Source organism: Mesoplodon bidens (genome assembly GCF_964165515.1).
Source record: "Mesoplodon bidens genome assembly, contig: HAP1_SCAFFOLD_190, whole genome shotgun sequence".
In the NCBI taxonomy this organism is placed as follows: Eukaryota; Metazoa; Chordata; class Mammalia; order Artiodactyla; family Ziphiidae; genus Mesoplodon; species Mesoplodon bidens.
The window spans coordinates 273177-296633 of record NW_027671870.1 but is presented as its reverse complement, the minus strand read 5'-3'; the positions used below and the strand labels follow the sequence as shown (position 1 = coordinate 296633).

Here is a 23457-nt window from a genome sequence, read left to right as displayed (position 1 = left end):
TAATACTGGTATATTTATATTATATTTAATATGTACATAGCTAATGCTCTTTAAACCCATCTGCTACAAGTAGAATAAGACCAGGAGTATGGGCAAAGCAAATTCTAAAAGTATTAGATTACTCATATTCATTTATATGTCATTTTCCTGGAATCTGCATCTGGCTATTAGAGAGGACACACAGCAAAATCAATACAAAGTGCCCAGGAGGACGTAGGATCCTTTATTTATCGGAACCTCAAAGGAAACACAGTGCAATCCAGTCTCCCATCAAAGAGCCAAGAGCAAACCTTGAAGCACCCAGTAAAAGCCAATCAAACAAAAAAGCTTTCCCACTTAAACTGGAAAAACTTAAGTTCCCAAGAGACCCCCTACATCAACCACCGAAGCTCATTTGGCAGTAGAAACAATAATGTTCACCGAACAACAAGAAACCCAAAACAATAGTTGTTTTAGCACAAAGAAAAAAAAGCAGCTAATGAGTGTCTCTCCTGTTTGAAAGAAGGGGGTGAGAAGTGGGCAGAAGACCTGATAGGAAAGATAAAAAGAAAAGGAAAAGGAAAATAAAAGTTTCCAGTTTGACACTCAAGCTGTCTTCTGCATCCATTTCGTCAAGACCACCAAGTCAATGTGGAGGCTTTTTCCTCCTTCCCTTTTCTTTTCATGACACTGGTCACAACCAGCACTGCAGATTCCATCGAATTAAGGAATGCTGTTGCCTACACGTGTGAATGAGCTGTGAGTAAAGTACTGAAGTAGAGGAAACCTAAAGTGAAACGTCTTCATGGATGTCCATGTGGCTGAGCAGGAAGTTAACCTTTCATAGATGTGCTAAAGAAGAAGAGTTGGCTTTTATTTTATTTACTTTTCCCCGGACTGTGTTGAATGACTATCATCTACAAGTTCAGGCTACTTTTTGCTGAGGATTAATGCACTGGGAGAGCTGAGAGAAAACTGAACAGTAGAGCTGTCTTTTTCTTGACCAGCTCACCTTACTTTCCAAAACTCTAAGTCTTTCCCTAATGCTTTCTCCTTTTTATTGTAGTAAAATGAACAGAACACAAAATTCACCATTTTGATCATTTTACAATTCACTGTACCATTCAGTGGAATTTAGTACGGTCACAATGTTCTGCAACTATCACCACTGTCCAGCGGCAAAACATTTGCATCACCCCAAGAGGAAACCTACACCCATTTGAAGGAGCCATTCCCTATTTCCCACTGTTCCAAAGCCCTGGCAACCACTAATGTATAATATTTGCCATGTGTATGGATTTGCCACTGCTGGACATTTCGTATAAATGGAACCATACCATATGTAGCCTTTCGTGCCTGACGATAAGTTGTGCAGTGGTAGGAACAACTAAAATGCGATGTACTGTATGATGTATGTTTTACTGAAGTGGCTTGGTCAGATTATAATGATTTATGATAGAAATCACGTAAAGGAAGCATCACAATTCTCCAGGAATGTTCTGTAGAATGCTAATGATAATTATGAATATGTGAATCCCAAATCTTTCATTTGTATTGACCTTATCTCATTAATTCTTCGCCCAACACTGCCGTAATTAGAGTTGAGTTCTAAAACGTACCTTCCTCTTTCCCTATAGAAATTGTCCCACAATTTCAAAAAGTTCTCAAAGGTGAAAAAGTGGACACGACGTTTATCACGTTTCCAAATGCCGATGGAAAGGCTAAGCTAACACTGTCCAAAATGCAATCTTCTTCTGTGAGAGCACCCAGCTTCAAACAAATACACATATTCTAAATACAGCTTAGATCTGTGACATGTTTTGGCCACTGAAGTATGAGCAGACATGATGGCCTTAAATGAGCAGAAGAGGCCTTAAATGGGCTTGTGCGGTTGGGCTCACCTCTTATGTTTCCGTGAACTTTTAGAGAAGACAGGGCCTGGGGGCTGCGGCCTCACAGTTGGGCTCCAGACGAAGAGGTGTATGACAGACCTCAAACTGACCCAAAACACGGAACAAAACTAGCCATCTAGAGGTCTAAAAGAGAGCCACTGCAGCTGGCCCAGAGGTCCAAGAAAAATAAATTCTTGTTTATGTAACTGACTTTGGTGTGATTTGTTCCAAAGCATTATCACAGCAAGAGCTGACTAACACAACATCCTCCAAATCATTGTGATGTACATGGATGCCACCATGCCTACATTTAAGGCAACTGTGTACTCAAATTGTGAGAATTCGTGAACTCTTGGTGCCTCTCCATCACAATGTACATGGCTAAATTTCCACAAAGAAGTTCACTAATATGCCACAAAGATCTCCCTCAACTTTTATTAAATGTAATGCAAAGTTCTTTCTTTTCATTTTCTGCTTCTACATAGTTAAAATGCTGTTTATCAATGGAAAACGGTTCTTGCCGTTTGGCTTCTGTTGTTAGAGTCTTTTGAACTCTTTGGCTTTTCAGCTCCTAGGCTGTAAGATTTGAATCAGCAAATGCCCCAAGGAGAAAAGCTGTGCCCAATGTCAAGCTTGCGTCTGTGTTTCCCTTCTCTCCAGAACGTGGCCCACATGTCTTGGTGTCTCTCTCACATTCAGACGCCAGCGAACAGACGTTTTCCTACTCCATCCAGCTGTTCTACGATTCCTTTAGACTTCGCCCGATCTTACGTTATTATCCGACCATCATCTCAATTACCCCGAGGAAGAAAATGTACAATCTTCAGAGAAAACGGAACCCTGGCACACTGTTGGTGGGAATGTAAACTGGTGCAGCCTCTGTGGACAACAGTATGGAGGGTTCTCAAAAACTAAAACTAGAACTACCATATGACCTCGCAACTCCACTCCTGGGTTTAAATCCAAAAAGAACAAAAACACGTGTTTTCAAAAACACGTATTTGAAAAGATACATGCACGCCAATGTTCGGAGCATTAGCGTTTACAATTACCAAGATATGGAAGCAACCTAAGTGTCATCAAGTGATGAATGGATAAAGAAGATGCGGTACATATAACCAATGGCAGACTACTCAGCCTTAAAAAAGAAAGAAATGTTGCCATTTGCAGCAACATAGATGGACTTGGAGGGCATTGTGGTCAGTGAAAAAAGTCAAACAAAAACAAACACTGTAGGACATCATCTATATATGGAATCTAAAAAATCCAGCAATCTACCGAATATAACAAAAAAGAAGGGGAGTCACAGATATAGAGAACAAACTAATCGCTGTCAGTGCAGAGGGGGAGGAGGGGGCAATACGGGGTGGGGAAGTGAGAGACATAAACTACTGGGTGTACGATAGGCTCAGAGACGTATTGTACAACACAGGGAATATAGCCAATACTTTGTAGTAACTGTAAATGTACAGTAACCTTTAGAAAGTATATAAAATTTTTAAAACAGAAATCATACTGAAAATTGGAAACAATTTAAATGTCCATCAACAGGAAAATGCACATACAAATTATTGTATTTCCCTACATGGGAATCCTACATAGTGAGGAAAGTACATGAACTAGACAGATCTTTACGTGTCAGCATGGATGAACCTAGCAACGATAACACTAAAAAAAGCAAGTAAGAAGAGAAAACATAGTAGAATACTATATGAGGTTTAAGAGTACTTAAAAATAGAAAGACATGCATGCAGTGATGGAGACCAAGTTCAGGAGAGTGGTTACCCAGGGTCAGCTGGGGAGTGGCTGTGTTGGGGAAAGTGGTCACAGCAGGCTCTTGCACAGGAATGGTAATGTTTCCGTTCACACGCTGGCTGGAGGACGGAGGAGTGTCTGCGATGTTATAATGTGAGCACGCTGCGTGTGAAAGCCATTGCTGACCACATGTAGGGGATCTGGTACGCGGGAGCTGGTAGTGGGTGGAGGTATCCAGAAGGTGGTGGTAGAAGAGGAACGCTGTATGCATAACGCCTAAGGCCTGACCAGAGGACGACCACTGTTCTAGAAACTGGACACAAATCCAACTTCTACGGCCAATGTTAAAAGACAGACTGAGGCATGTTTAAAATAAGACTTTCCGTGAGCAAAAATAGATTCAATTCAGGCACCACCAAAGCGGAAGTGGTGAGGAGCGCTCCAGCCACAGGAGCTGCAGAGATGTTTATTTTAAAAGGGCAGAAGCCAAGCACGGAAATGCCTGACTTGCTATCGCTTTAAAGCCTAGTTGGTGGTTTGTGACTGGTGGTCCTCAGCGGTGTGCGTCACCCTGAGCCGTTGACAGGCTTAGATTTTGGTTGGTTTACGTAGGCGGCCGCATCACTAGAGCCACCGCAGGCTAACGGCCCCCTGCAGGGTTCATTTACTAACACCGATAGTCTGAGTCCTTCCTCTTACTCCGTCACTTCAGTTCCTACGCCTCAGTTTCCCTTCTGTAAAGTGGATATTCAGTAGTAAATTCTCTGTGCAGTTGTCAGTACAAAACAAAGTGATTATTAGTAACCACGATCATGTCCTGAATGCATGGAACACGTCACCATTTGCCATCTACCGTGTCAAGTTAGCAGAAACTCCAGAAATTAAGAGCTCTCCGCATAAATTCACACACCCGTGCACCAGGTAAGGGACCACAGGCAGACGTTCACTCCGCCTTTCGTGTGTCCCTCACGGAATACACGCTCTCTCCTGGGCGGGGGGAGCCCAGACACTTACGGGAGTTTACGTTTAAAATGCGTTGATACAACCAGGTCTCACGTTTGTTAGGATGAGTCAGCAAACGCTGTTTGGAAACCCCGAAGTCTCCACACCTCGCACGTTTCGCGCTGCCTTAGTCTCAGAGCTCAAGCCCCTTCTCTTCAGGCCGCGTCACCATGGGAGACAGGGCTGCGGGGGGACGCGACGCACGGCGAGCGTGCTGACGTCCTCGAGCCCCGCCCCACGGCACCGCCCGCCGACGTAAACCGCAGCCCCGCGGCGTGGAGGGCGTCGATCCCTGCGCCAACACCAGGCCACGCGGGGTCTCCGGAGCGCGGCATGCGGGGGTTGGTCTAGCTGGGGCCCGTGGTCCTATGTCTTCTGGCTGCGACGCCAGTCCTGCGCACGCTGCGGGGCCGCAGCTGCCGGGCGGTGGGCGCCCGAGGGGCCGGGAGGCGAGCCGTGTCCCCCAGGCGGGTGTGGGCATCGTGTCCGCAGCCAGCGTCGCCGAGGCCGCGCTCGGGCCATGATCACTCGGTGAAGCTGCGCCGGGACAGCGCGGCCGACATCTTTCCGCGCTCTGAGGACCTGTGCGCGCTGCAGGACTCGGTGCCTCTGCCCTCCGTGCGCGCTTCCCTACAGGAGGGCCTGCTGGACTTAAGGCCGACCGCCTCCGCGGGGTGCACTGGGCGCCACTCCTGAGCACCCGCTGCCCCTGATCTGTATCCAGAGCTTCTTCCAGCCACGGCTTGTCGAGACAGGTTTGTACTTCCCGCTTCCAGGGCTCCTCGTGTGGGCGCTGAGAAGCGGGGTTTTAAATGGTGCAAGGTGGAGGGTGGGCACTAGAACCAGTGCGCAGTGCCCGGGTGTGCGTGCACTAGACGGGGCGTGCGGCCTAGGACTCCTGCCAGCTCGGTGACCCCGGCCGGGTGCCTTAAGGATTCAAGGTCTCAGTGTTCCCATCTGTAGCGTGGGCTGAACAGGACCCAGTCTCTGTGGCGGATACAAGGATGCACTGTGTTAATGCTTCTAGACTCTACAAAGTAGAACACTTAGCACAGTTTGGAGCATCGTTAATTGTTGCACAGATGTTACCTGGTCTGTTGAATGACTTTGCCTGGTACACACCAAAGCGATTAGGAAATGGATATATTCCAGCTTCATTTCCTTTCCATTAAAACAGGGCTCAGGAAAATAAATTTTTTTCAATAGTCGTATCATATAGTGCAAAGAGCACCGGTGTGAAGGCAGCTTAGGGTGTGAATTCCAGGGCTTATGCTGTCTGTGGCCTGGGCAGGTTTCTTTTGCACTACAATCCCCACACTTGTAAAATGACGTTAATAACCACTCTTTCTGTGGGTTCTTAGAATTAATTAAGCAGGTTATGTGTGTAAAGTAGCCTGGCACTTGAATGAGTTGTCAGAACCAAGGGCTGCTGGAGAGGATGCTTCTGCCGTACGTTAGCTTCCCTTCTACTGGGCAGCAAGTAAACACAAGCACAGTAGCCAGTGCTCTGGAAGAAGTGGGTTCTGGTGCTACAGAGCACAGAATCTCTTTTTTCTTTAATTTAATTTTTATTTTATATTGTAGGATCGTTGATTTACAATATTGTGTTAGTTTCAGGTGTACAGTAAAGTGATATCCATTCCTTTTCAGAGTCTTTTCCCGTCTAGTTTGTTACAGGATATGCAGTAGAGTTCCCTGTGCTATGCAGTAGGTCCTTGTTGATTATCTAGTTTATATACAGTCGTGTGTATATGTTAATGCTAAACTCCTAATTTATCCCTCCCCCCGATCTTTCCCCTTTGCAGAGCACAGAACCTTGGAAGGGAAAGTTCAGGGTAGGATTCTTGGAGGAGGTGCCATCCTTTCTAAGGATATGTGGAAGCTCCTGGGGTGGCAGGAGAGAGCAGTGTGTGTTGACGTTTGAGAAATATAAGAAAATATGGCAAAACTAATGTACAGGACTGGAACTCAGGGTTTGGGAAAGAAATGAGAGTGGATACTGGAAACTTAGTGAGGCCCAAGAGAATGGGGCCTTGTTTGTCCTGTCAGAAGTTTGGATGTTTATCCTGAAGTCTGTGGGAAACACCAAAGAACAGTGAGATGGACTTGTGGTTTAGAGGCTCACTCGGACCTCCATGTGGAAGGCAGTTGATTTGGTGCAGGGTGAATTGTAATCTGAGGGTCCCACTTAAGTTATAAAAAGTGGGACTGGGTTTTGCAGATCTGAGAGAGAATGGGTAGGGCCTGGTGACCAGTTAGAAAAGGGAGGGCAACAAGCGTGGGTGACACTTTACAGCTGCATCTTTTTGAGAGATACAGAGCAGAGTAGGAAGGGATTGGGGGTGGCGAGAGGATCTTACTTCATCTTCAGTGCTTTAGAGGGGCCTGGTAGACGGGTCTGGACCCAAGGTACATATCTGGGCTTTTGGGGAGGACAGGTGTTTGGAGGCATGGGAGAGACTTAGGTCATCCACAAGAAGATCCAAAGAATCGTAGGTCTGAGACATTTTTAAGTGGGTATATTTGAGGATGTTTATAAGCTGTGAGAAATTAGCCAGCAGAGGAAGGGTGTAAGGATCTAGGACAGGAAATGATTGTTCATTTGATTTTGAAAAGCTGAATACTCATCGTGTGCCTGGCCCTTTTCCAGGATCTGGGGTTCACACCATCTGTTACCTCTTCTGCAAGGACAGTTCAACTCATCCCCTGGTGAAGAGAAGTCAGATTATTCTTTGCATCCCATTCAGGTATAAGAACTGTTCTGTACCTCTGAAGGGACTTTACTTAACCAGAGTAATAAGTTAGAAACCAAAAGAAATTAGAGCTGGAAGGGACCTTAAAGGCCACTGTACTTAATTTTGCCTAATATTTTACACTGAATGTAAGAAAAGTTTATTGTAGAGCCCATTTTCTTCAGAGTTCCTTCACTGAACTTCCTTTATGTCTTGCATCCAGTGGGTCTATCTTGTATATTCTGGCCTCCTCCTCAATTTGCTTTTTTTTTGCGGTACGCGGGCCTCTCACTGCTGCGGCCTCTCCCGTTGCGGAGCACAGGCTCTGGACGCGCAGGCTCAGCGGCCACGGCTCACGGGCCCAGCCGCTCCGCGGCACGTGGGATCCTCCTGGACAGAGGCACGAACCCGCGCCCCACGCATTGGCAGGCGACTCTCAACCACTGCGCCACCAGGGAAGCCCTAAATTTGCTTCTTCATCCATATTGCATTTTGCCCAGACTATGGCCGAAACTCCTGGGTGGTTTCCCGGCCCCTGGGTTCAGTTCCTCTAAGTTCATGTGCCTACTCGGGTTAAGTGATCTTCTAACATAAAAAGATGTGCTTAAAATAATGCTGCTGATGGCTTGCCCACACAGAGTTAGTGCAGACTAGCCGCCCAGCGTGTGCTCTGCACGGAGGCGAGTAGTCTGAACTGTGTTCGGCCAAGCCTCCTGGGGCTCTTTGCCCTGAGGAAGGGGAGCTTTTTGTGATCACTCCCTTTATCTAGTCGGCCCTTCAGCAGCGGGGAGCCTTTTTCTAATCAGCGGAGGCACCCTTACTCAGCCAGTGGTAGCCCCAGGTCTCACCACCTGTGGGATACAAGCCATGCCCTCTCCCAGGCTTGCTTGGGCCAACATCTCTATTTTCATTTCTGTCTCTTCTCACACTTGGACCCCTGGCCTTTAGTCATCCCCACCTGCAGTATTTACAGTGCCCAGCAGGAGTCAGGCTTGAGTGTCTTTTCACAGATGTTCCCTCTGCAGTTAATGCACCTCCTACTCCAACTCTGCATAGCCTCATCTTTCTAGACTGTACTTCAGGGTTATCATGAAGCCGTCTCTTAGATATAACTTTTTGCCTCCATAGGAACCTCTGTGCATAAAGGTTACATTTATTTATCTCATGTGATTGAAATTTTGAGTTTATACATCTTCCTCCTTAATGAAGGCTTTAAGGGCAGGGGTTGTTTCTAATCCTTAGCACAGAGCAGATGCTTTTGTTTTTATTTAGATACTTTTTAATGATGATATAATGTATGGTTTAAATCACTCATTTTACAATAATTTTGCTTTAGGTTGTGACAGAAAAAGATTTTACAGAAGTCGTGTTCCTGCAATAAGAAATAAAGATGTGACCTTCCAGTTGTGTAAAGCTCATAAATGCTGTGTAAGTGCGTCGGGTGCGCTAAGGAACGCGGAGCTAAGTGGGCTAGTTGTGAGAGAGAGAGACTTAACTATGTTAACAAAGGTAAGCCTTCATTGTGTGCTGCCAACATTTGATAGTTGCTTTTGGGGTGAACTAAGCCAATAAAAGTTTCAACTGTTCCTCCCCATTAAAGGGATTGAATAATTGGCTTCTTTGGTGCACCTGTGTCTTGTGAATTGTCCAGTTGGGGATGGAGGTTTAGAAAGTGAGTTTCAGTCTTGTTTAAGTCTCTTCCCATCAGACTGGTCTCGTGATTTCCTACACACCACGTCTGTCTACATTTTCCTGTCTACCTTTTGTTGGTGTTGTTCAGGCCTGGATTGTGTCCTGTACCTGCTCAAACCTTGGTCCATTCTCATTTGTACCATGGAAGTTTGTCATGCTGGATACTGTCAGAATTAATCTTACTTAAGTTTGTGTTAAGCCACAAACCACATGTTTTGTATATTTTCTGTTTTCTCTGTTTGTTTATATTTTTATGGTTTCTCTTCAAGAAATAGGAAGGGAAATAGCAAGATGAAGAGCAAAAAAGTCATCATTCTATTTCAATTTTTAGAACATCTATCTGCAATCATAATTATGATGCACTGTGTTAAAATAGAAAATATATGTAACGTCCCGTAGGAGCAGCAAATTCAGTGGTGTAGGTGAGGGTGTGTCATGGAAGTAATCACAAAGCAGGTGACTCTTGATTAGGGTCCTGAAAGATTAGTGTGCCCTCTCTGTGTCCAGTAGTGGTCTGGAGGGGTCAGGACGCCTGCCTTTCAATTTGAGGGAACAGAGGGTTTGAGGTCCTCTCTCTTCTATTGCTCTAGTACACTGCAGAGCAGCTAATAAAATACTGGGTTTACAGTTGACGTTTAAATCGCTGATTGATCATCAAGATTGGCATGTATCATTGGAAATGAAAATCGGAGGAGTCTTATGCTTTTTAGGTTTTTCTTTTTTTTTTCCTTTGTCTCAAAAGTATGTAGTACTTTACTGAGTGGTTGGGAATAAAGTTTGCAGTATTCAGTGTATTCAGTTTTAGTACCTAAATAGAATTAAACTGTTGCTGTAAACTGGAATAACACTTTGTTACTGACGAGTTTTAGGATGCATCAGTTCATCAATTACCTGTTTGGGAAGATTGTAGTTAATGATTTTAAGAATGTGGCTATAAACCTCCAATTGACTCAAGAAAAGCAAATAAGTCAAGATTGACAAATGTACAGGCTCTTCATCTTATTGTGTGTGTGTGTGTGTGTGTTTTTCCTTTTAGTTGTCAAGGTATAAAGAACTCTATCACTGTTAAGACAGTAAACTTCACGGGGTATAATCTGACATGGCAGGGAACAGATCACATGGTCAAGATCTTAAAGGTGATTTTATGTTTAAACTTTCATGAAAACATATGTGATTGAAGCACACTAACATATTGATACAGATGGCAGTTAATTTTTGTCTTTTCATGCATGTGAGTGCAGCTTTTGTTTTGTAGAAAGAATATGACCAAATGGTGATGTGAATTGCTGTTGCATAAACTATAGTGTTGAATCCCCAGTGTTTGCACTTGAGTTTAACACCTCTGTGGTTTCCTATCTTCTTCCTGAGACACTTAATCTCAGGTCCATCCTCGTTACACAGAGTGGTAAATTAGAGAACGATTAATATCACCATTTAAAGAAGTGAGACTGAAATCTCAACCATCCTGAACATAGGAACTGAAGGGGCCTCTCAGCAGTTCAGAGAGTTATTACCAAGCCAGTCGGCTGAATGCTGTTGAGTTTTCTCCATAGCAGAGCCTTCCAGGTCCTTCTTTTGAGCTTATTTATTTTTATACACAATTCTGTATGGATACTGTACATAATTCTAAATAGTTGTATTAAGTGGGTTTAACTGGTGATGTATTTACATGAAGATCTAACTTCGTTTTGTTGATATCTTTTTAGGGGCTTTCCATTCATCAAAGCTTGTGATGTAGGTAATCAGTTGCTGGTGTGTAGCTATCATATTTATGATATATAGGGCTTGAACTGGGAAAGGTGGATGGTCATTCTTCTTGCTTTTTAAACTGACAGAGCCTTACAAGAAGCATTTCCCTCTCTGAAATAAATCCATGTAAAACATGTTTGGTCGCTCTCCCAATGCAACTGTGTAGTTGTGTGGATTTGGCACACAGCAGGCAGCCTTGTGGTTATGTCTGTAAACAAGGAAGCCTGTTTTCCAGTCCGCAAATCAGCTGTTACCCAGTGAAGTGAACTTGACTGCCATTTCTGACCCCTCACACGGAGCTGTTATACTCAAGAATGTTCACACGTTTTCAAGAAACGTTGTTTGCGGGCTATATGTACAAAGTCCTGATCTGAAAGCCAGTATAAAGCAGCATCTCCCAAACCTCTGCTCTCTCACCAAGGCCACACACATTCCCTCGCTTATGGCCTCGTGGCAAGCTAATACTCTCAGTATCAGATTCTCCTTCCCAGTGGTCTTGGGAGACTGCGTAGTTGGTCTGTGAAAGGCACCACTGCTGAGGTTGAGAGAAGAGCATCTTGGGTGTCAGTCCTGGCCTTGCATTCCCAGAGAGAGGCGTGTGCACCTCGTTCTCCTGTTAGGGTTTTCCTATGCTGCAGGGTTTGCTGCTTGTTGTCAAAATGATGTCCTAGTGAACTGTTTTCTGCGTGGTTATATAATCCCAGCACACTTCTTTTTTTTTTTTTTTTTTTTTTTTGTCGTACATGGGCCTCTCACTGTTGTGGCCTCTCCCATTGCGGAGCACAGGCTCTGGACACGCAGGTTCAGTGGCCATGGCTCACGGCCCGGCCGCTCCTCAGCATGTGGGATCTACCTGGACCAGGCCACGAACCCGTGTCCCCTGCATCGGAAGGTGGACTCTCAACCACTGCGCCACCAGGGAAGCCCCCTGCACACTTCTTTATGATCTGTAGACTTTTATGGGGTTGTGGCCAGGTCAGGTTTTAAATGTTTGGAAATGTCCTATTGAACAACATTGCAGTGGCAGTGAAGCTTGATGGGAGAATTGTATTACTGTTGCCCTAGTTTTGGCTTGAGGGTGGTGAGAAGTTGAAATTTTTGATGGGTCAGTTTTAGTTGTGTATGTGTATGTGATTTATTTTTTAAAATTCTAATGTCTATTATTCACAGCTTAGATATGTTGACTTTCTGATTATTCATTAGTCCCTTTGCTGATGTATTTTCCTCTGAAAAACTACATTTTCTTCCAGACTGTTTTTGTCTGACGGTGAAGAATAAATTTTTCATTTGCAGTATAAAGTTGATTTGAGAAAAAATGTTTACCTTGGATCTTCACTTGGCTTCTGTGAAAGAAACTTAATAAAATAATATGGGAAATTCCTATTACTAATCCTATCCTTTTACAACAGAGGTCTGTACAGTAACATAGCAAAAATAAGTTCCTGTAATTTTACTTAGCCATTGCCTGTCTTAGACTAAGGAGCAGTGAGAGACATTTATAAAGAATGATACCTCAGATCACTTTTGTTAAATGTCCTCTAATATTTGGATACTTGGTATCTGGCTTGTGTTGTCTTTTATACAATCTTGTTTTCTTTCTTTGCACTTTAGTGTAACAACTCTGTGATTTCTTATCTTCTGCCTCAGACACTCAGGTCCATCAGAATTTCCTATGACTGTGACTGTAGAGAGTCCTTCCTCCTCAGAAGTGGAAGAGGCTGATGATTCCTCAGAACGTGTTCAGGAAGAGCCAGAGAAAATCCGTTTGAAACAAGAAGCAGTGCAGGTACAAAGTTATCACTTTAAAGCTATAGAGAAGATTATTTTTCAAATGGAAGCCTGATTGCAACACGGCACAGCTTGTGTGAGGGTTCTGTTTTCTCCTCCCATCTGCATTGTATTCCCTTGAATGGTTCCTTAAGCTTAGACCAAGGTGAATGGTGGACATTTGAACTCTAAGAAATAAAAATCAAAACATGTTGTTAGTAATATATTTTCCTTTCCTTAGAACCTTAGTATATTAGATGTAGGGAGAACCTTAGTGATCATAAGATAAGGAAATTGAGTTCTGAATGAATACAGTCAGCTGCTTCAGTGATCTTGTTTAAAGATGAGAAAACTGACAGTTCTATTTGAACTCTCTTTTTATAAGAGGAAAATATGCCCTCATTTTAAATAAAAGTAAAGTTGAAAAATGTTTTGATGTTGATATTCTCCTTTCCTAAAATCAAAAATATCAAGAAGCTACATTCTATTACCAAATAAACCTGACCTCTAATGTCATTGCATACTTTTGTTTGTATGGACAGAAAAGAAAAATTGATTTTCATAAGAAATTTTTGCACCTCAAAAATAATATATTTATTTTATTTCAACTTCAGTGCAGAGCTGAACACTTCTAGTAAATAAAGGAACACCATTTGGGGGGACCTTGTCTTTGTGCTATGAAGTCCATGTTTAATTTTTAAAAGTTATTTAAATTTAATTACTTAAATTTAAAAATTATATAATGTGATTTTCTTTTCATATGAAACATGAAGCTTGACAGGTTTCAGAACTAATTATCCCATTATTGTAGGACTATGGGAATTACTGTTTGATTTTCAAAAGAGAAAGTTAGATTTTTATTTTTTTAATGAAAATTAATGGTAATATAGAGAAATTTTAAGAAAAGACCTTAGACATTATGAGTTAGAGTAGGAGAAATCTATAGTTCATGTAGAGTTACCCCTTTCATTTTATAAATGAGCACCTACAATTTGTAGCACGTAAGTGGTTTATTAATAAATGGCAGAGTACGACAAGACCCTAGTGCATCTAACCCGCATTCCTTGTCATTTTAGATGTGGTGTATTCATTTCCTTCACGAGTAGACCAGGAGATTGTATTTCTAAAAGCAATGATAGACACTGGGGAAGACCAAGAAGTTTAAACACTGGGACCACAGAGTAGCAGATTCAGAATGCATGAGAACCCTTTTATCTCTTCTCCATTTTGACAAGACACTACAATGATGGTATCAAAGTGTTTAAGTATATAAACCCACAACAATCAAGAGATTTCAACATAGTTTTGAAAGACAGAAGACAGGTGGAAAAGTGTGAGACCGAAGCAGTAGAACAGAGGAAAGGCATCACCTAGAATATGCACAGGGACCACCTGCAAGTGAGGAGGATTCTGACCCCACCCGCAGAAGTAGCTCTGTGCTTTGATGCGCATGTAGGAGAGAGGGTGGAGTTAGTTAAAAGTGTGACTGAAATAGGGGAGCTCATTGAAGGGTTGTGTTTGGAGGAGTGGACTCCCAGCCCCACCCTCATGCTACTGAAATGATATGATTTCATTTTGAAAACAGTGAAACTGGTGAGAACTAGGGCAGCTAGTGTGAGCTTTTACACCCTAGAAAATTGTGTTTGGGGGAGATCCTGTTACAGTTACTGCCCGCTTCTTCCTGCATAAGAAGCCAATCAATCATTGACTTCAGGGAGCTTTCTGCACTCATTCTTAAATAGAAAATAACTGTCATTTGCCTGATAGTTGAGTAAAGCTTACAACATGAGAGAGGGGAAAAGAGTGAAAACATATCCTAGTAGGACCAGGGACAATTTAGGGAACAGAATAATTTAAGGAAAAACCTTAAGTAATATCCTGAGAGAGGTTTAAAAAGAGCTAGCCACTATAAAATAAGACTAGGGAGTTAATTAAAAAGAGAATGGTCAGAAAGCAAGAGAGATCTCCTGGACATGAAAATATGGTTGCTGAAATAAATTCAGTAGGAATTTAAAAAATTTCTCAGTATATAAAAAAGAAAGACACAATGGAAAATGTGATAGAAATATGTTAGAGAGGTTGCATCTGGGAGATCCCACATGTTACTATTAGAAACTCCAGACCCAGAAAAAAAATGGAGGGAAGCTGTCAAAGGGCAACAAAATTCCCCACAGCTGAAAGTAGACATCAGGCCTCAGATTGAAAATAGTTATGCAAGATGAGCAAGAATAGACTCATACCTAGGCACCCTTCATTGTGAATCTTTAAAATACTGAAAAAATAAATTAAAATAGAATAAAATACTGAGAGGATACATCCATTCCAGAGAGAAAAATACAGGTCACCTAAAAAAAAAGTTAAAATCTGACTTTATCATACTTGTCATGAGCACCATGGATCCTGGAAGGCATTAGAAAGATATCTCCAAAGTTTTTCAGGCACATAATTTTCACCCTAGGGGTTTGTATCCAGCCAAACTATGAGTCATAAGTGGAGGCTGAAGAAGATATTTTGTACACAAAGAAATTTGAAACATTGACCTCCTGTGCTACACCTTAAGCTATTTATAGAAATAATCCAGCAAAATGAGGCAATAAACCAAGAAGGAAGGTAATAGGGGATTCAGTGCAGATTGCAGCTAGTCTAGAGTGGAGAGGCTTCTATTGATTGTGTGACTGAGAGCTTAGAAACACCTTGAGGCATATTGTACTTACTAGGTATTAGGCACTGTTGGAAGGGAGGAGGGAGACGAAGAGGAGAAGGAACTTGAACTCCAGAGGAGAAAGGGCTATACGGACATAAACCTGAAGCCAACTAAACTCTGGTTGATTTTTAACCTACTATTGTGAGGAAGGGAAGAATCCACTTAAACTTGACACTATAGATGTGCCCCTTTTCAGTGACACACAGGGGTAATGACCACCTATCTAATTTGTTGTCCAAACCAGAACTTGTCCATACTCCTTACACTTCAATAGTGTAAGGAGGCGCTCTAATGCTATAACATCAGGACAACAGGTATAAACTGGAACAGCCCAAGGTGGTTTGGGGTATGTGGTCACCCTGCACAAGGGCAGTGACACTGGCACAGTACGGAACGAGGTGTAGTCTATACACAGAGACACAGTACATCTGCAGTGGGCAATATTAATTTCATTGTAATAATGGCAATGCTGTCTTGGTTTGCAGCTTTTATTGTTAACTTGCATGTAATCACAAATAACTAACATAAACTATACTTAGTATGTATTAGTATTAACTTGGTATGTACTGAAATGTATTGTGTACTAGTATATACTTAATATATATTAGGCTCTCAGTGTTTTTGCATATATTAACTCATTTAATCCTCTGAATAGCCTTATGAGGTTGGTGCTAATATCATTCCCACTTTTGAGAACAGGAAGCTAAGACAGGGAAGGAATCTTGCCCAGGCTGTACCTAATTTAAGGTTGGATCGAGGCTTTGAGTTTAGGCTCTCTGCCTGTTCTCTTAAACCTTACTCCATACTGACTCTCAAATAACAGAAGACTTAACTGCACATAGAACAGAATATAAATTTCAACTTTGACAACGTAAAAGCTAGGTTTGGAAGGTAGACAGGAAGTAGGAAAAAGGGAAGATGGTATGAATGTCCTCATTTTACAAAGCGTGACGTTGAGAGAGTTTCTAGTTGATCAACAATGTAGGTTTTTAGGTATATCACTACAAGTCAAAGAGATCATGAGCAGTGGAATAACTCATGATGGCATAACTTTACTGAGCAGTGTGGACATAGGAAAGAGTGTAAAGGAACTAAACCCTTACTTCTTAGTAAGTTAGAAAATGAACAGATAATGCCTCCAATTTAGTGACATAATAGTCATGTAAGAATATTACTTGGAAACGGAGAAGAATTCAAAATAACAACAGTTGGACCTCCCTGGTGGCGCAGTGGTTAAGAAACTGCCTGCCGAGGCAGGGGACATGTGTTCGAGCCTTGGTCCGGAAAGATCCCACATGCTGCGGAGCAGCGAAGCCCATGCGCCAGAACTATGGAGCCCACGCTCTAGAGCCTGCGAACCACAACTACTGAGTCCATGTGCCACAACTACTGAAGCCCGCGCGCCTAGATCCTGTGCTCCATAAGGAGAAGCCACCGCAATGAAGAGTAGCACCCGCTCGCCGCAACTAGAGAAAGCCTGCACGCAACAGTGAAGACCCAACACAGCCAAAAATAAAAAAATAATTTAAAAATAATAAAAAATAACTATAGTTGATGTAAACCTCATAAAAAAGGAAATCCAAACAGCCAGTAAACACAGAAAAGCGTACGACTTCATTAAGTAATAAGAGACAAGTGAGTCAAAACCAAGGAAACTACATGCCAATGAGCTGGACAAATACACAAAGTCTGGTAGTATCAGGTATTGTGGACCTGGAGTACTATGGGAATCTTCTACCCTGCTTACACTGGAGTACAAATCGACACAACTACTTTGGAAAGCATTTAGCCTCTCCATCAACTGAAGGTATATAAAGAGCCTGTGAGCCTGCAGCCCTCACCCCTGCCCTGTGTAAATGCACCAGAATAACCGGTACAGCAGGATTCCTGTCCATGATTTGCATTAGCACAAACTGAAAACAAACCAAATGTCCTTAAGAGTCAAAAATTAAAGGTGATACAAATAGATGGAGAGATATACCATTTTCTTGGATTGGAAGAATCAACACTGTGAAAATGACTCTACTACCCAAAGCAATCTACAGATTCAGTGCAATCCCTATCAAACTACCACTGGCATTTTTCACAGACCTAGAACAAAAAAATTCACAATTTGTATGGAAACACAAGAGACCCCAAATAGCCAAGTCAATCTTGAGAACGAAAAACAGAGCTGGAGGAATCAGGCTGCCTGACTTCAGACTATAATATACTACAAAGCTACAGTAATCAAGACAGTATTGTACTGGCACAAGAACAGAAAGATAGATCAATGGTACAGGATAGAAAGCCCAGAGATAAACCCACACACATATGGTCACCTTATCTTTGATAAAGGAGGCAGGAATGTACAGTGGAGAAAGGACAGCCTCTTCAATAAGTGGTGCTGGGAAAACTGGACAGGGACATGCATGTGAAAGTATGAGATTAGATCACTCCCTAACACCATACACAAAAATAAGCTCAAAATGGATTAAAGACCTAAATGTAAGGCCAGACACTATCAAACTCTTAGAGGAAAACATAGGCAGAACACTCTATGACACAAATCACAGCAAGATCCTTTTGGACCCACCTCCTAGAGAAATGGAAATCAAAACAAAGATAAACAAATGGGACCTAATGAAACTTCAAAGCTTTTGTACAGCAAAGGAAACCATAAATAAGACCAAAAGACAGCCCTCAGAATGGGAGAAAATATTTGCAAATGAAGCAACTGACAAAGGATTCATCTCCAAAATTTACAAGCAGCTCATGCAGCTCAATAACAGAAAACAAACAACCCAATCAAAAAATGGGCAGAAGACCTAAATAGACATTTCTCCAAAGAAGATATACAGATGGTCAACAAACACATGAAAGAATGCTCAACCTCATTAATCATTAGAGAAATGCAAATCAAAACTACAATGAGATATCATCTCACACTGGTCAGAATGGCCATCATCAAAAAATCTAGAAAGAATAAATGCTGGAGAGGGTGTGGAGAAAAGGGAACACTCTTGCACTGCTGGTGGGAATGTGAATTGGTACAGCCACTATGGAGAACAGTATGGAGGTTCCTTAAAAAACTACAAATAGAACTACCATATGACCCATCAATCCCACTACTGGGCATATACCATAAACCATAATTCAAAAAAACATAAGTTCAAAACGAGTCATGTACCAAAATGTTCATTGCAGCTGTATTTACAATAGCCAGCAGATGGAAACACCCTAAGTGTCCATCATCGGATGAATGGATAAAGAAGATGTGGCACGTATATACAATGGAATATTACTCAGCCATAAAAAGAAACGAAATTGAGTTATTTGTAGTGAGGTGGATGGACCTAGAGTGTGTCATACAGAGTGAAGTAAGTCAGAAAGAGAAAGACAAATACCATATGCTAACACATATATATGGAATCTAAGAAAAAAAATGTCATGAAGAACCTAGGGGTAAGACAGGAATAAATACAGAGACCTACTAGAGAATGGACTTGAGGATATGGGGAGGGGGAAGGGTAAGCCATGACAAAGTGAGAGAGTGGCATGGACATATATACATTACCAAACGTAAAATAGATAGCTAGTGGGAAACAGCCGCATAGCACAGGGAGATCAGCTCAGTGCTTTGTGACCACCTAGAGGGGTGGGATAGGGAGGGTGGGAGGGAGGGAGACGCAAGAAGGAAGAGATATGGGAACATATGTATATGTATAACTGGTTCACTTTGTTATAAAGCAGAAACTAACACCACATTGTAAAGCAATTATACTCCAATAGATGTAAAAAAAAAAAGTGTAGGCTGTTTTTATTAGTGGATGCAAGCTAGTGATGCTGTAAAAGCTTTCAGCAAGTATGTATTTCTTATATAAAGAACTGCCATTAAGGCTGCCCTAATTTTTTTAGGTTACATTTACCTATAGATTACTTACAGGTTCCAATCTACAGTGGAAATAACTTTTTTTTTTTTTACTAGTTTTGGAAAGATACTTTTATACCAGTTCCGTAGAAGGCTGCTGTGTGACCCACACTAGTAAAATATACCTTCAGATGCCTCCTCTGTCTCTAGGCAACAGCAGTGTAAAATATGTAAACAAGTGAGTGTCCTTGGTTGCTAAAATGTAATCTGTTGATCATGTTGTATTATTGCTCTTCCCCAAATTCTCTCTCCCCATCAGGTAACATTCCTTTTTATTAGGAAGAGGAAGTTCCTTAACATGTTATTTCGACAGCATAATTTACCCAGATGATGGTCATTATGATGATGCTTCATTTTTTTTTGATTTATTGTATTTTTTTGATGATGCTTTAGATTCATTTAGAGTCCACCATTCAGAGAGGAAGAATGGCTGGCCTACATTAGTTCTCATACTTATTAAAAATTGCTGCATTCCCATTTGTGAGTTTGTTGAACGACAGGGTAGCATACCTCTTTATAAAGATAAAATGGAGAGTAATAAATGAAAACACTCCCTAGCTATACTATTGATTTAATTGTTTGTTAAAATAACCTCATATTGGACTTGTATTTTCCTCTTAGAAAATGGGCAAAGTGCTAATATATTTAGTTTAACTGGACCAAGTACATGTCTTATTTAACTTTGATTCCCCAGCACAGACTCATTTATTAAGAATAAATGATTGGGACTTCCCTGGTGGTGCTGTGGTTAAGAATCCACCTGCCAATGCAGGGACATGGGTTCGAGCCCTGGTCTGGGAAGATCCCACATGCCGCGAAGCAGCTAAGCCTGGGCGCCACACTACTGAGCCTGCGCTCTAGAGCCCGTGAGTCACAATTACTGAAGCTCACACACCTTAGAGCCCGTGCACCGCAACTGCTGAACCCACATGCCGCAACTACTGAAGCCCATGCTCTCTAGGGCCCACGTGCTGAAACTACTGAAGCCCACATGCATAGAGCCCCTGCTCTGCAACGAGAAGCCACCGCAATGAGAAGCCTGCACACCGCAATGAAGGGTAGCCCCCGCTCGCCACCACTAGAGAAAGCCCATGCGCAACAATGAAGACCCAACGCAGCCAATAAATAAATAAAATAAAATAAAATAAAATAAAATAAAATTAGAATAAACAGTCGAGAATATTGGACTTTATTTAAAACAAAAAAGAGTAAATGCCTGTTGAATCGAATTAATCAGCCAAACAGTAGACAAATTAAAGTTCTGGTTAATAAAATGGGCCAGACCGAAATACTATTCTTGTTGAGAAGCTTACTTTAATCACCTTCTTATTTCCCAGCCTTATATAATCAGGTATTGAAGTGATGGAATATTTCTCATATTGAGAAAATAATAGTTTTGTATTATGCTGAATCTGCCTGGGAATAAAATAGACAGCTTATCAAATTCAGTGGAGGTGTCATGAGAATTGATACCTAAGGGTTGTTGTGGGAACACATTTAAATTTTAAAAATATGCAAGATTTTTGATATTGTCTCATGTCCACTATTGTTTGGGAATAATGCAGTTTCAATTTATAGAATTGCATCATGTATTTTAGGGCTGGAGAGAAACTTGATAAGTCCTGCATTGAACCTAAAGAGGAATGCATTGCAATAAGGTGCTCATTCAAAAATCAAATAATGATGTGAATAATGTTGATCATCTCTACTGGAGGAAAAACATGCTACACATTAAACACATTACTTATTATATATTTATTTAACAATCTTGGACTTTATTAATACAATGTTTTGTAGTATGTATGCCTTATTTTTTTTCTTATAGTTAAATGTCTGAATTCTGAGAAATTTCAGCATGCTTTGGTGAGAGGAACAGTCATCTTACTTTCAAAAAGATGCAGGCACAGACTGTTTTTGACCAAAAGGTGTATTACTGACCAAAATTCAGCCATCTACTCTGGAAAATAAATGAAGAATTCTGCTGCTGGTGAGATGAATACATAGGTAGAGGGAGGTGAAGAATATAAACTACTTAGCAGCCTTAAACTTTCTCTTGACTTTGATACAAGTGCTGGAGAAACATCAGTGTTATCATTCCCAGAAGCCAGTCATTTAGAAATGGAAATTAGAATAGATGGAAAAACACAGTGTTGGGAGTTACCTATCAGGAAACCAAATGGATGTGTGTGGTATCTCCCCACTGTCACGGTGAGGGCCCTGCATTACACTTACTGTCTAAAGCTTACTGTGCTGAAACCTTCACAGCAAAGGTTCCAGTTTCTCATAGTGACCTCTAAGTGAAAGTGAAGGAGGTTTAGCTACCAGGTATGTGCTTCTGGAACAACACACGAAGGGCCCCCCTTTTTTTTTTTTTACTTTATTTTTATATTATTTTATTTTTTGGCTGCGTTGGGACTTTGTTGCCGCATGCGGGCTTTCTCTAGTTGCGGCAAGTGGGGGCTATTCTTCATTGTGGTGCATGGGCTTTTCATTTTGGTGGCTTCTCTTGTTGCGGAGCACGGGCTCTAGGTGCACAGGCTTCAGTAGTTGTGGCTTGCGGGCTCTAGAGCACAGGCTCAGTAGTGTGGCACATGGGCTTAGTTGCTCCGCGGCATGTGGGATCTTCCCAGACCAAGGTTCAAACCTGTGTCCCCTGCATTGGCAGACGGATTTTTAACCGCTGCGCCACCAGAGGAGGCCACAGTGGGACCTTTTAACGTTGTTTCCAAAGCTATTTTCTTTGGAATACTGTTCTGTGAGATTTGGTAGAAAAAGAATCCCATGATCAGAATGTTTGGGAAACACTGAATATTTTATCTCCATGGTATACATTCAAAATGTATATTTTTTACATCAGACATAAAATTCCTAGAATAAACAAAAACTGAAAAAACAAAACAAAAAATCCTGCTAATTCGATTAATACAAGTTTTCCACTGAACACTTGTGAATGTTTTTGAGGCACTGGCTGATACTGAACACAGTCTTGGGAAGGCTGATCTAAGGAATTAAAATTCTGTAAATTATGAGGAAAACACTTTTAGGTGAGAAGAGATGCATATGGTAGCAGGCTTCAGTATTCTGTATTTCCATTCGGGAAATTGTTCTTACTTAATCCCTTCCACCCTTGATCCTTTTTCCGTGCAGTGGACTCTGTAGTAGGGATAAAGGGGAAAATGTCATTTAGTACCCTAGAAGAGCTATTTACTCTACTGTAAATACAGTGGAGGCTGGTAAAAGTGTGTTGATAATAAGACATATTAGCTTAGGTTCTCTTGGTAGCAAATAACAAAAAGTAAATCAAAGTTGGATATACGAAACCCAAGGGCAGAAATAGAGCCAGGCTCAGGAAAGGTCTAGGAAGCAGCTATATCATTTCCAGTAATGTGATCGCTGAACTGCTTTTGAACAAAGGGCGTCTTCCTAATGAACTTCAAAATGAACTCTGCTGCTGGTTGGAATTAAAAAAATATATATATATATATATATGTATATACATATATATATACACACACACACAAGCATGCATATATACATAAGATACAAAGAAAGAAAACATACATAAGTGGATGTTTTGTTATTACAACATGCATTCCAGGCATTGGTGACCATGGGAAGTCACCCCCGTGTTTCTGAGCAAGACAGCCTAACACTCATTTTTCCATTATCAGTGTTGCCCAGAGTGAACTTGTCAAAGAGATACTCCACCATTCAGACTTCCAAACCCCTCCACCCCCCATCTTGCTACTCATACTTAACCATTAGTATTTGCATAATTAATGCACATAAACATTTCAGGTGAAACTGAAGACACCCTTTGTTTTAATCCCTGCCCAATCCCATTCCCTTCACTTGTTCCCCAGAGGCAACTGCAGTCATGATTTTCAGGCTATGGTTGTATACTTTCACTATGCACAGGCACCCACATTCACCAGCGACCCCTACCTCACCCCACCCCACCCCAGTCTACCCCACATATACCTACATTATTTATAAGCGGAAGACTGATTTTGTGTTTTCCAGGGCCCCATGGAACACCTTCTCCCTCCCACTGTGGAGATCCTGAGCTGCATATGGTTGGGGTATGGCGGTGTTCAGAAACTCCTGGATACCTGTTTTAAAACTTAAAAATGAGAGATTTGCCCACATGAATCAACCAGAGACCTTTATTTATTTATGAACCAATAACTTTATTGGAAGAAACGGAAAAACTGGAAGAAAAAAACTTAAGTGATAAAGTCCAGGAAAAGAGAGTCCTGCACTTGTTGCAAAAAA

General features: G+C 41.7%; 1 protein-coding gene and 1 long non-coding RNA gene across 6 annotated transcripts in view; one reads left to right on the top strand and one right to left on the bottom strand.

Moving 5' to 3' along the window:
• Positions 1-4848, bottom strand: part of LOC308610881 (UDP-N-acetylglucosamine--peptide N-acetylglucosaminyltransferase 110 kDa subunit-like) — a gene marked incomplete at its 3' end in the record, with an annotated part of 28229 nt that extends 23381 nt beyond the window's left edge. The window contains exon 1 of the mRNA XM_081259880.1: positions 4641-4848. The remainder of the gene's footprint in view (positions 1-4640) is intronic.
• Positions 4849-5096: 248 nt separating this feature from the next.
• Positions 5097-23393, top strand: LOC308610890. Of its 5 annotated transcripts, none has more exons than XR_014014693.1 (4): positions 5097-5383; positions 7279-7375; positions 8697-8869; positions 12449-12694. It is a non-coding gene; the product is annotated as an uncharacterized lncRNA (long non-coding RNA). The 5 variants fall into 5 exon arrangements; XR_014014690.1 differs by lacking the exon at positions 7279-7375 and adding an exon at positions 23206-23393 and having other exon boundaries at positions 5098-5383; positions 12449-12587; XR_014014691.1 differs by lacking the exon at positions 7279-7375 and adding an exon at positions 13645-13766 and having other exon boundaries at positions 5098-5383; positions 12449-12587.
• Positions 23394-23457: the final 64 nt, after the last annotated feature.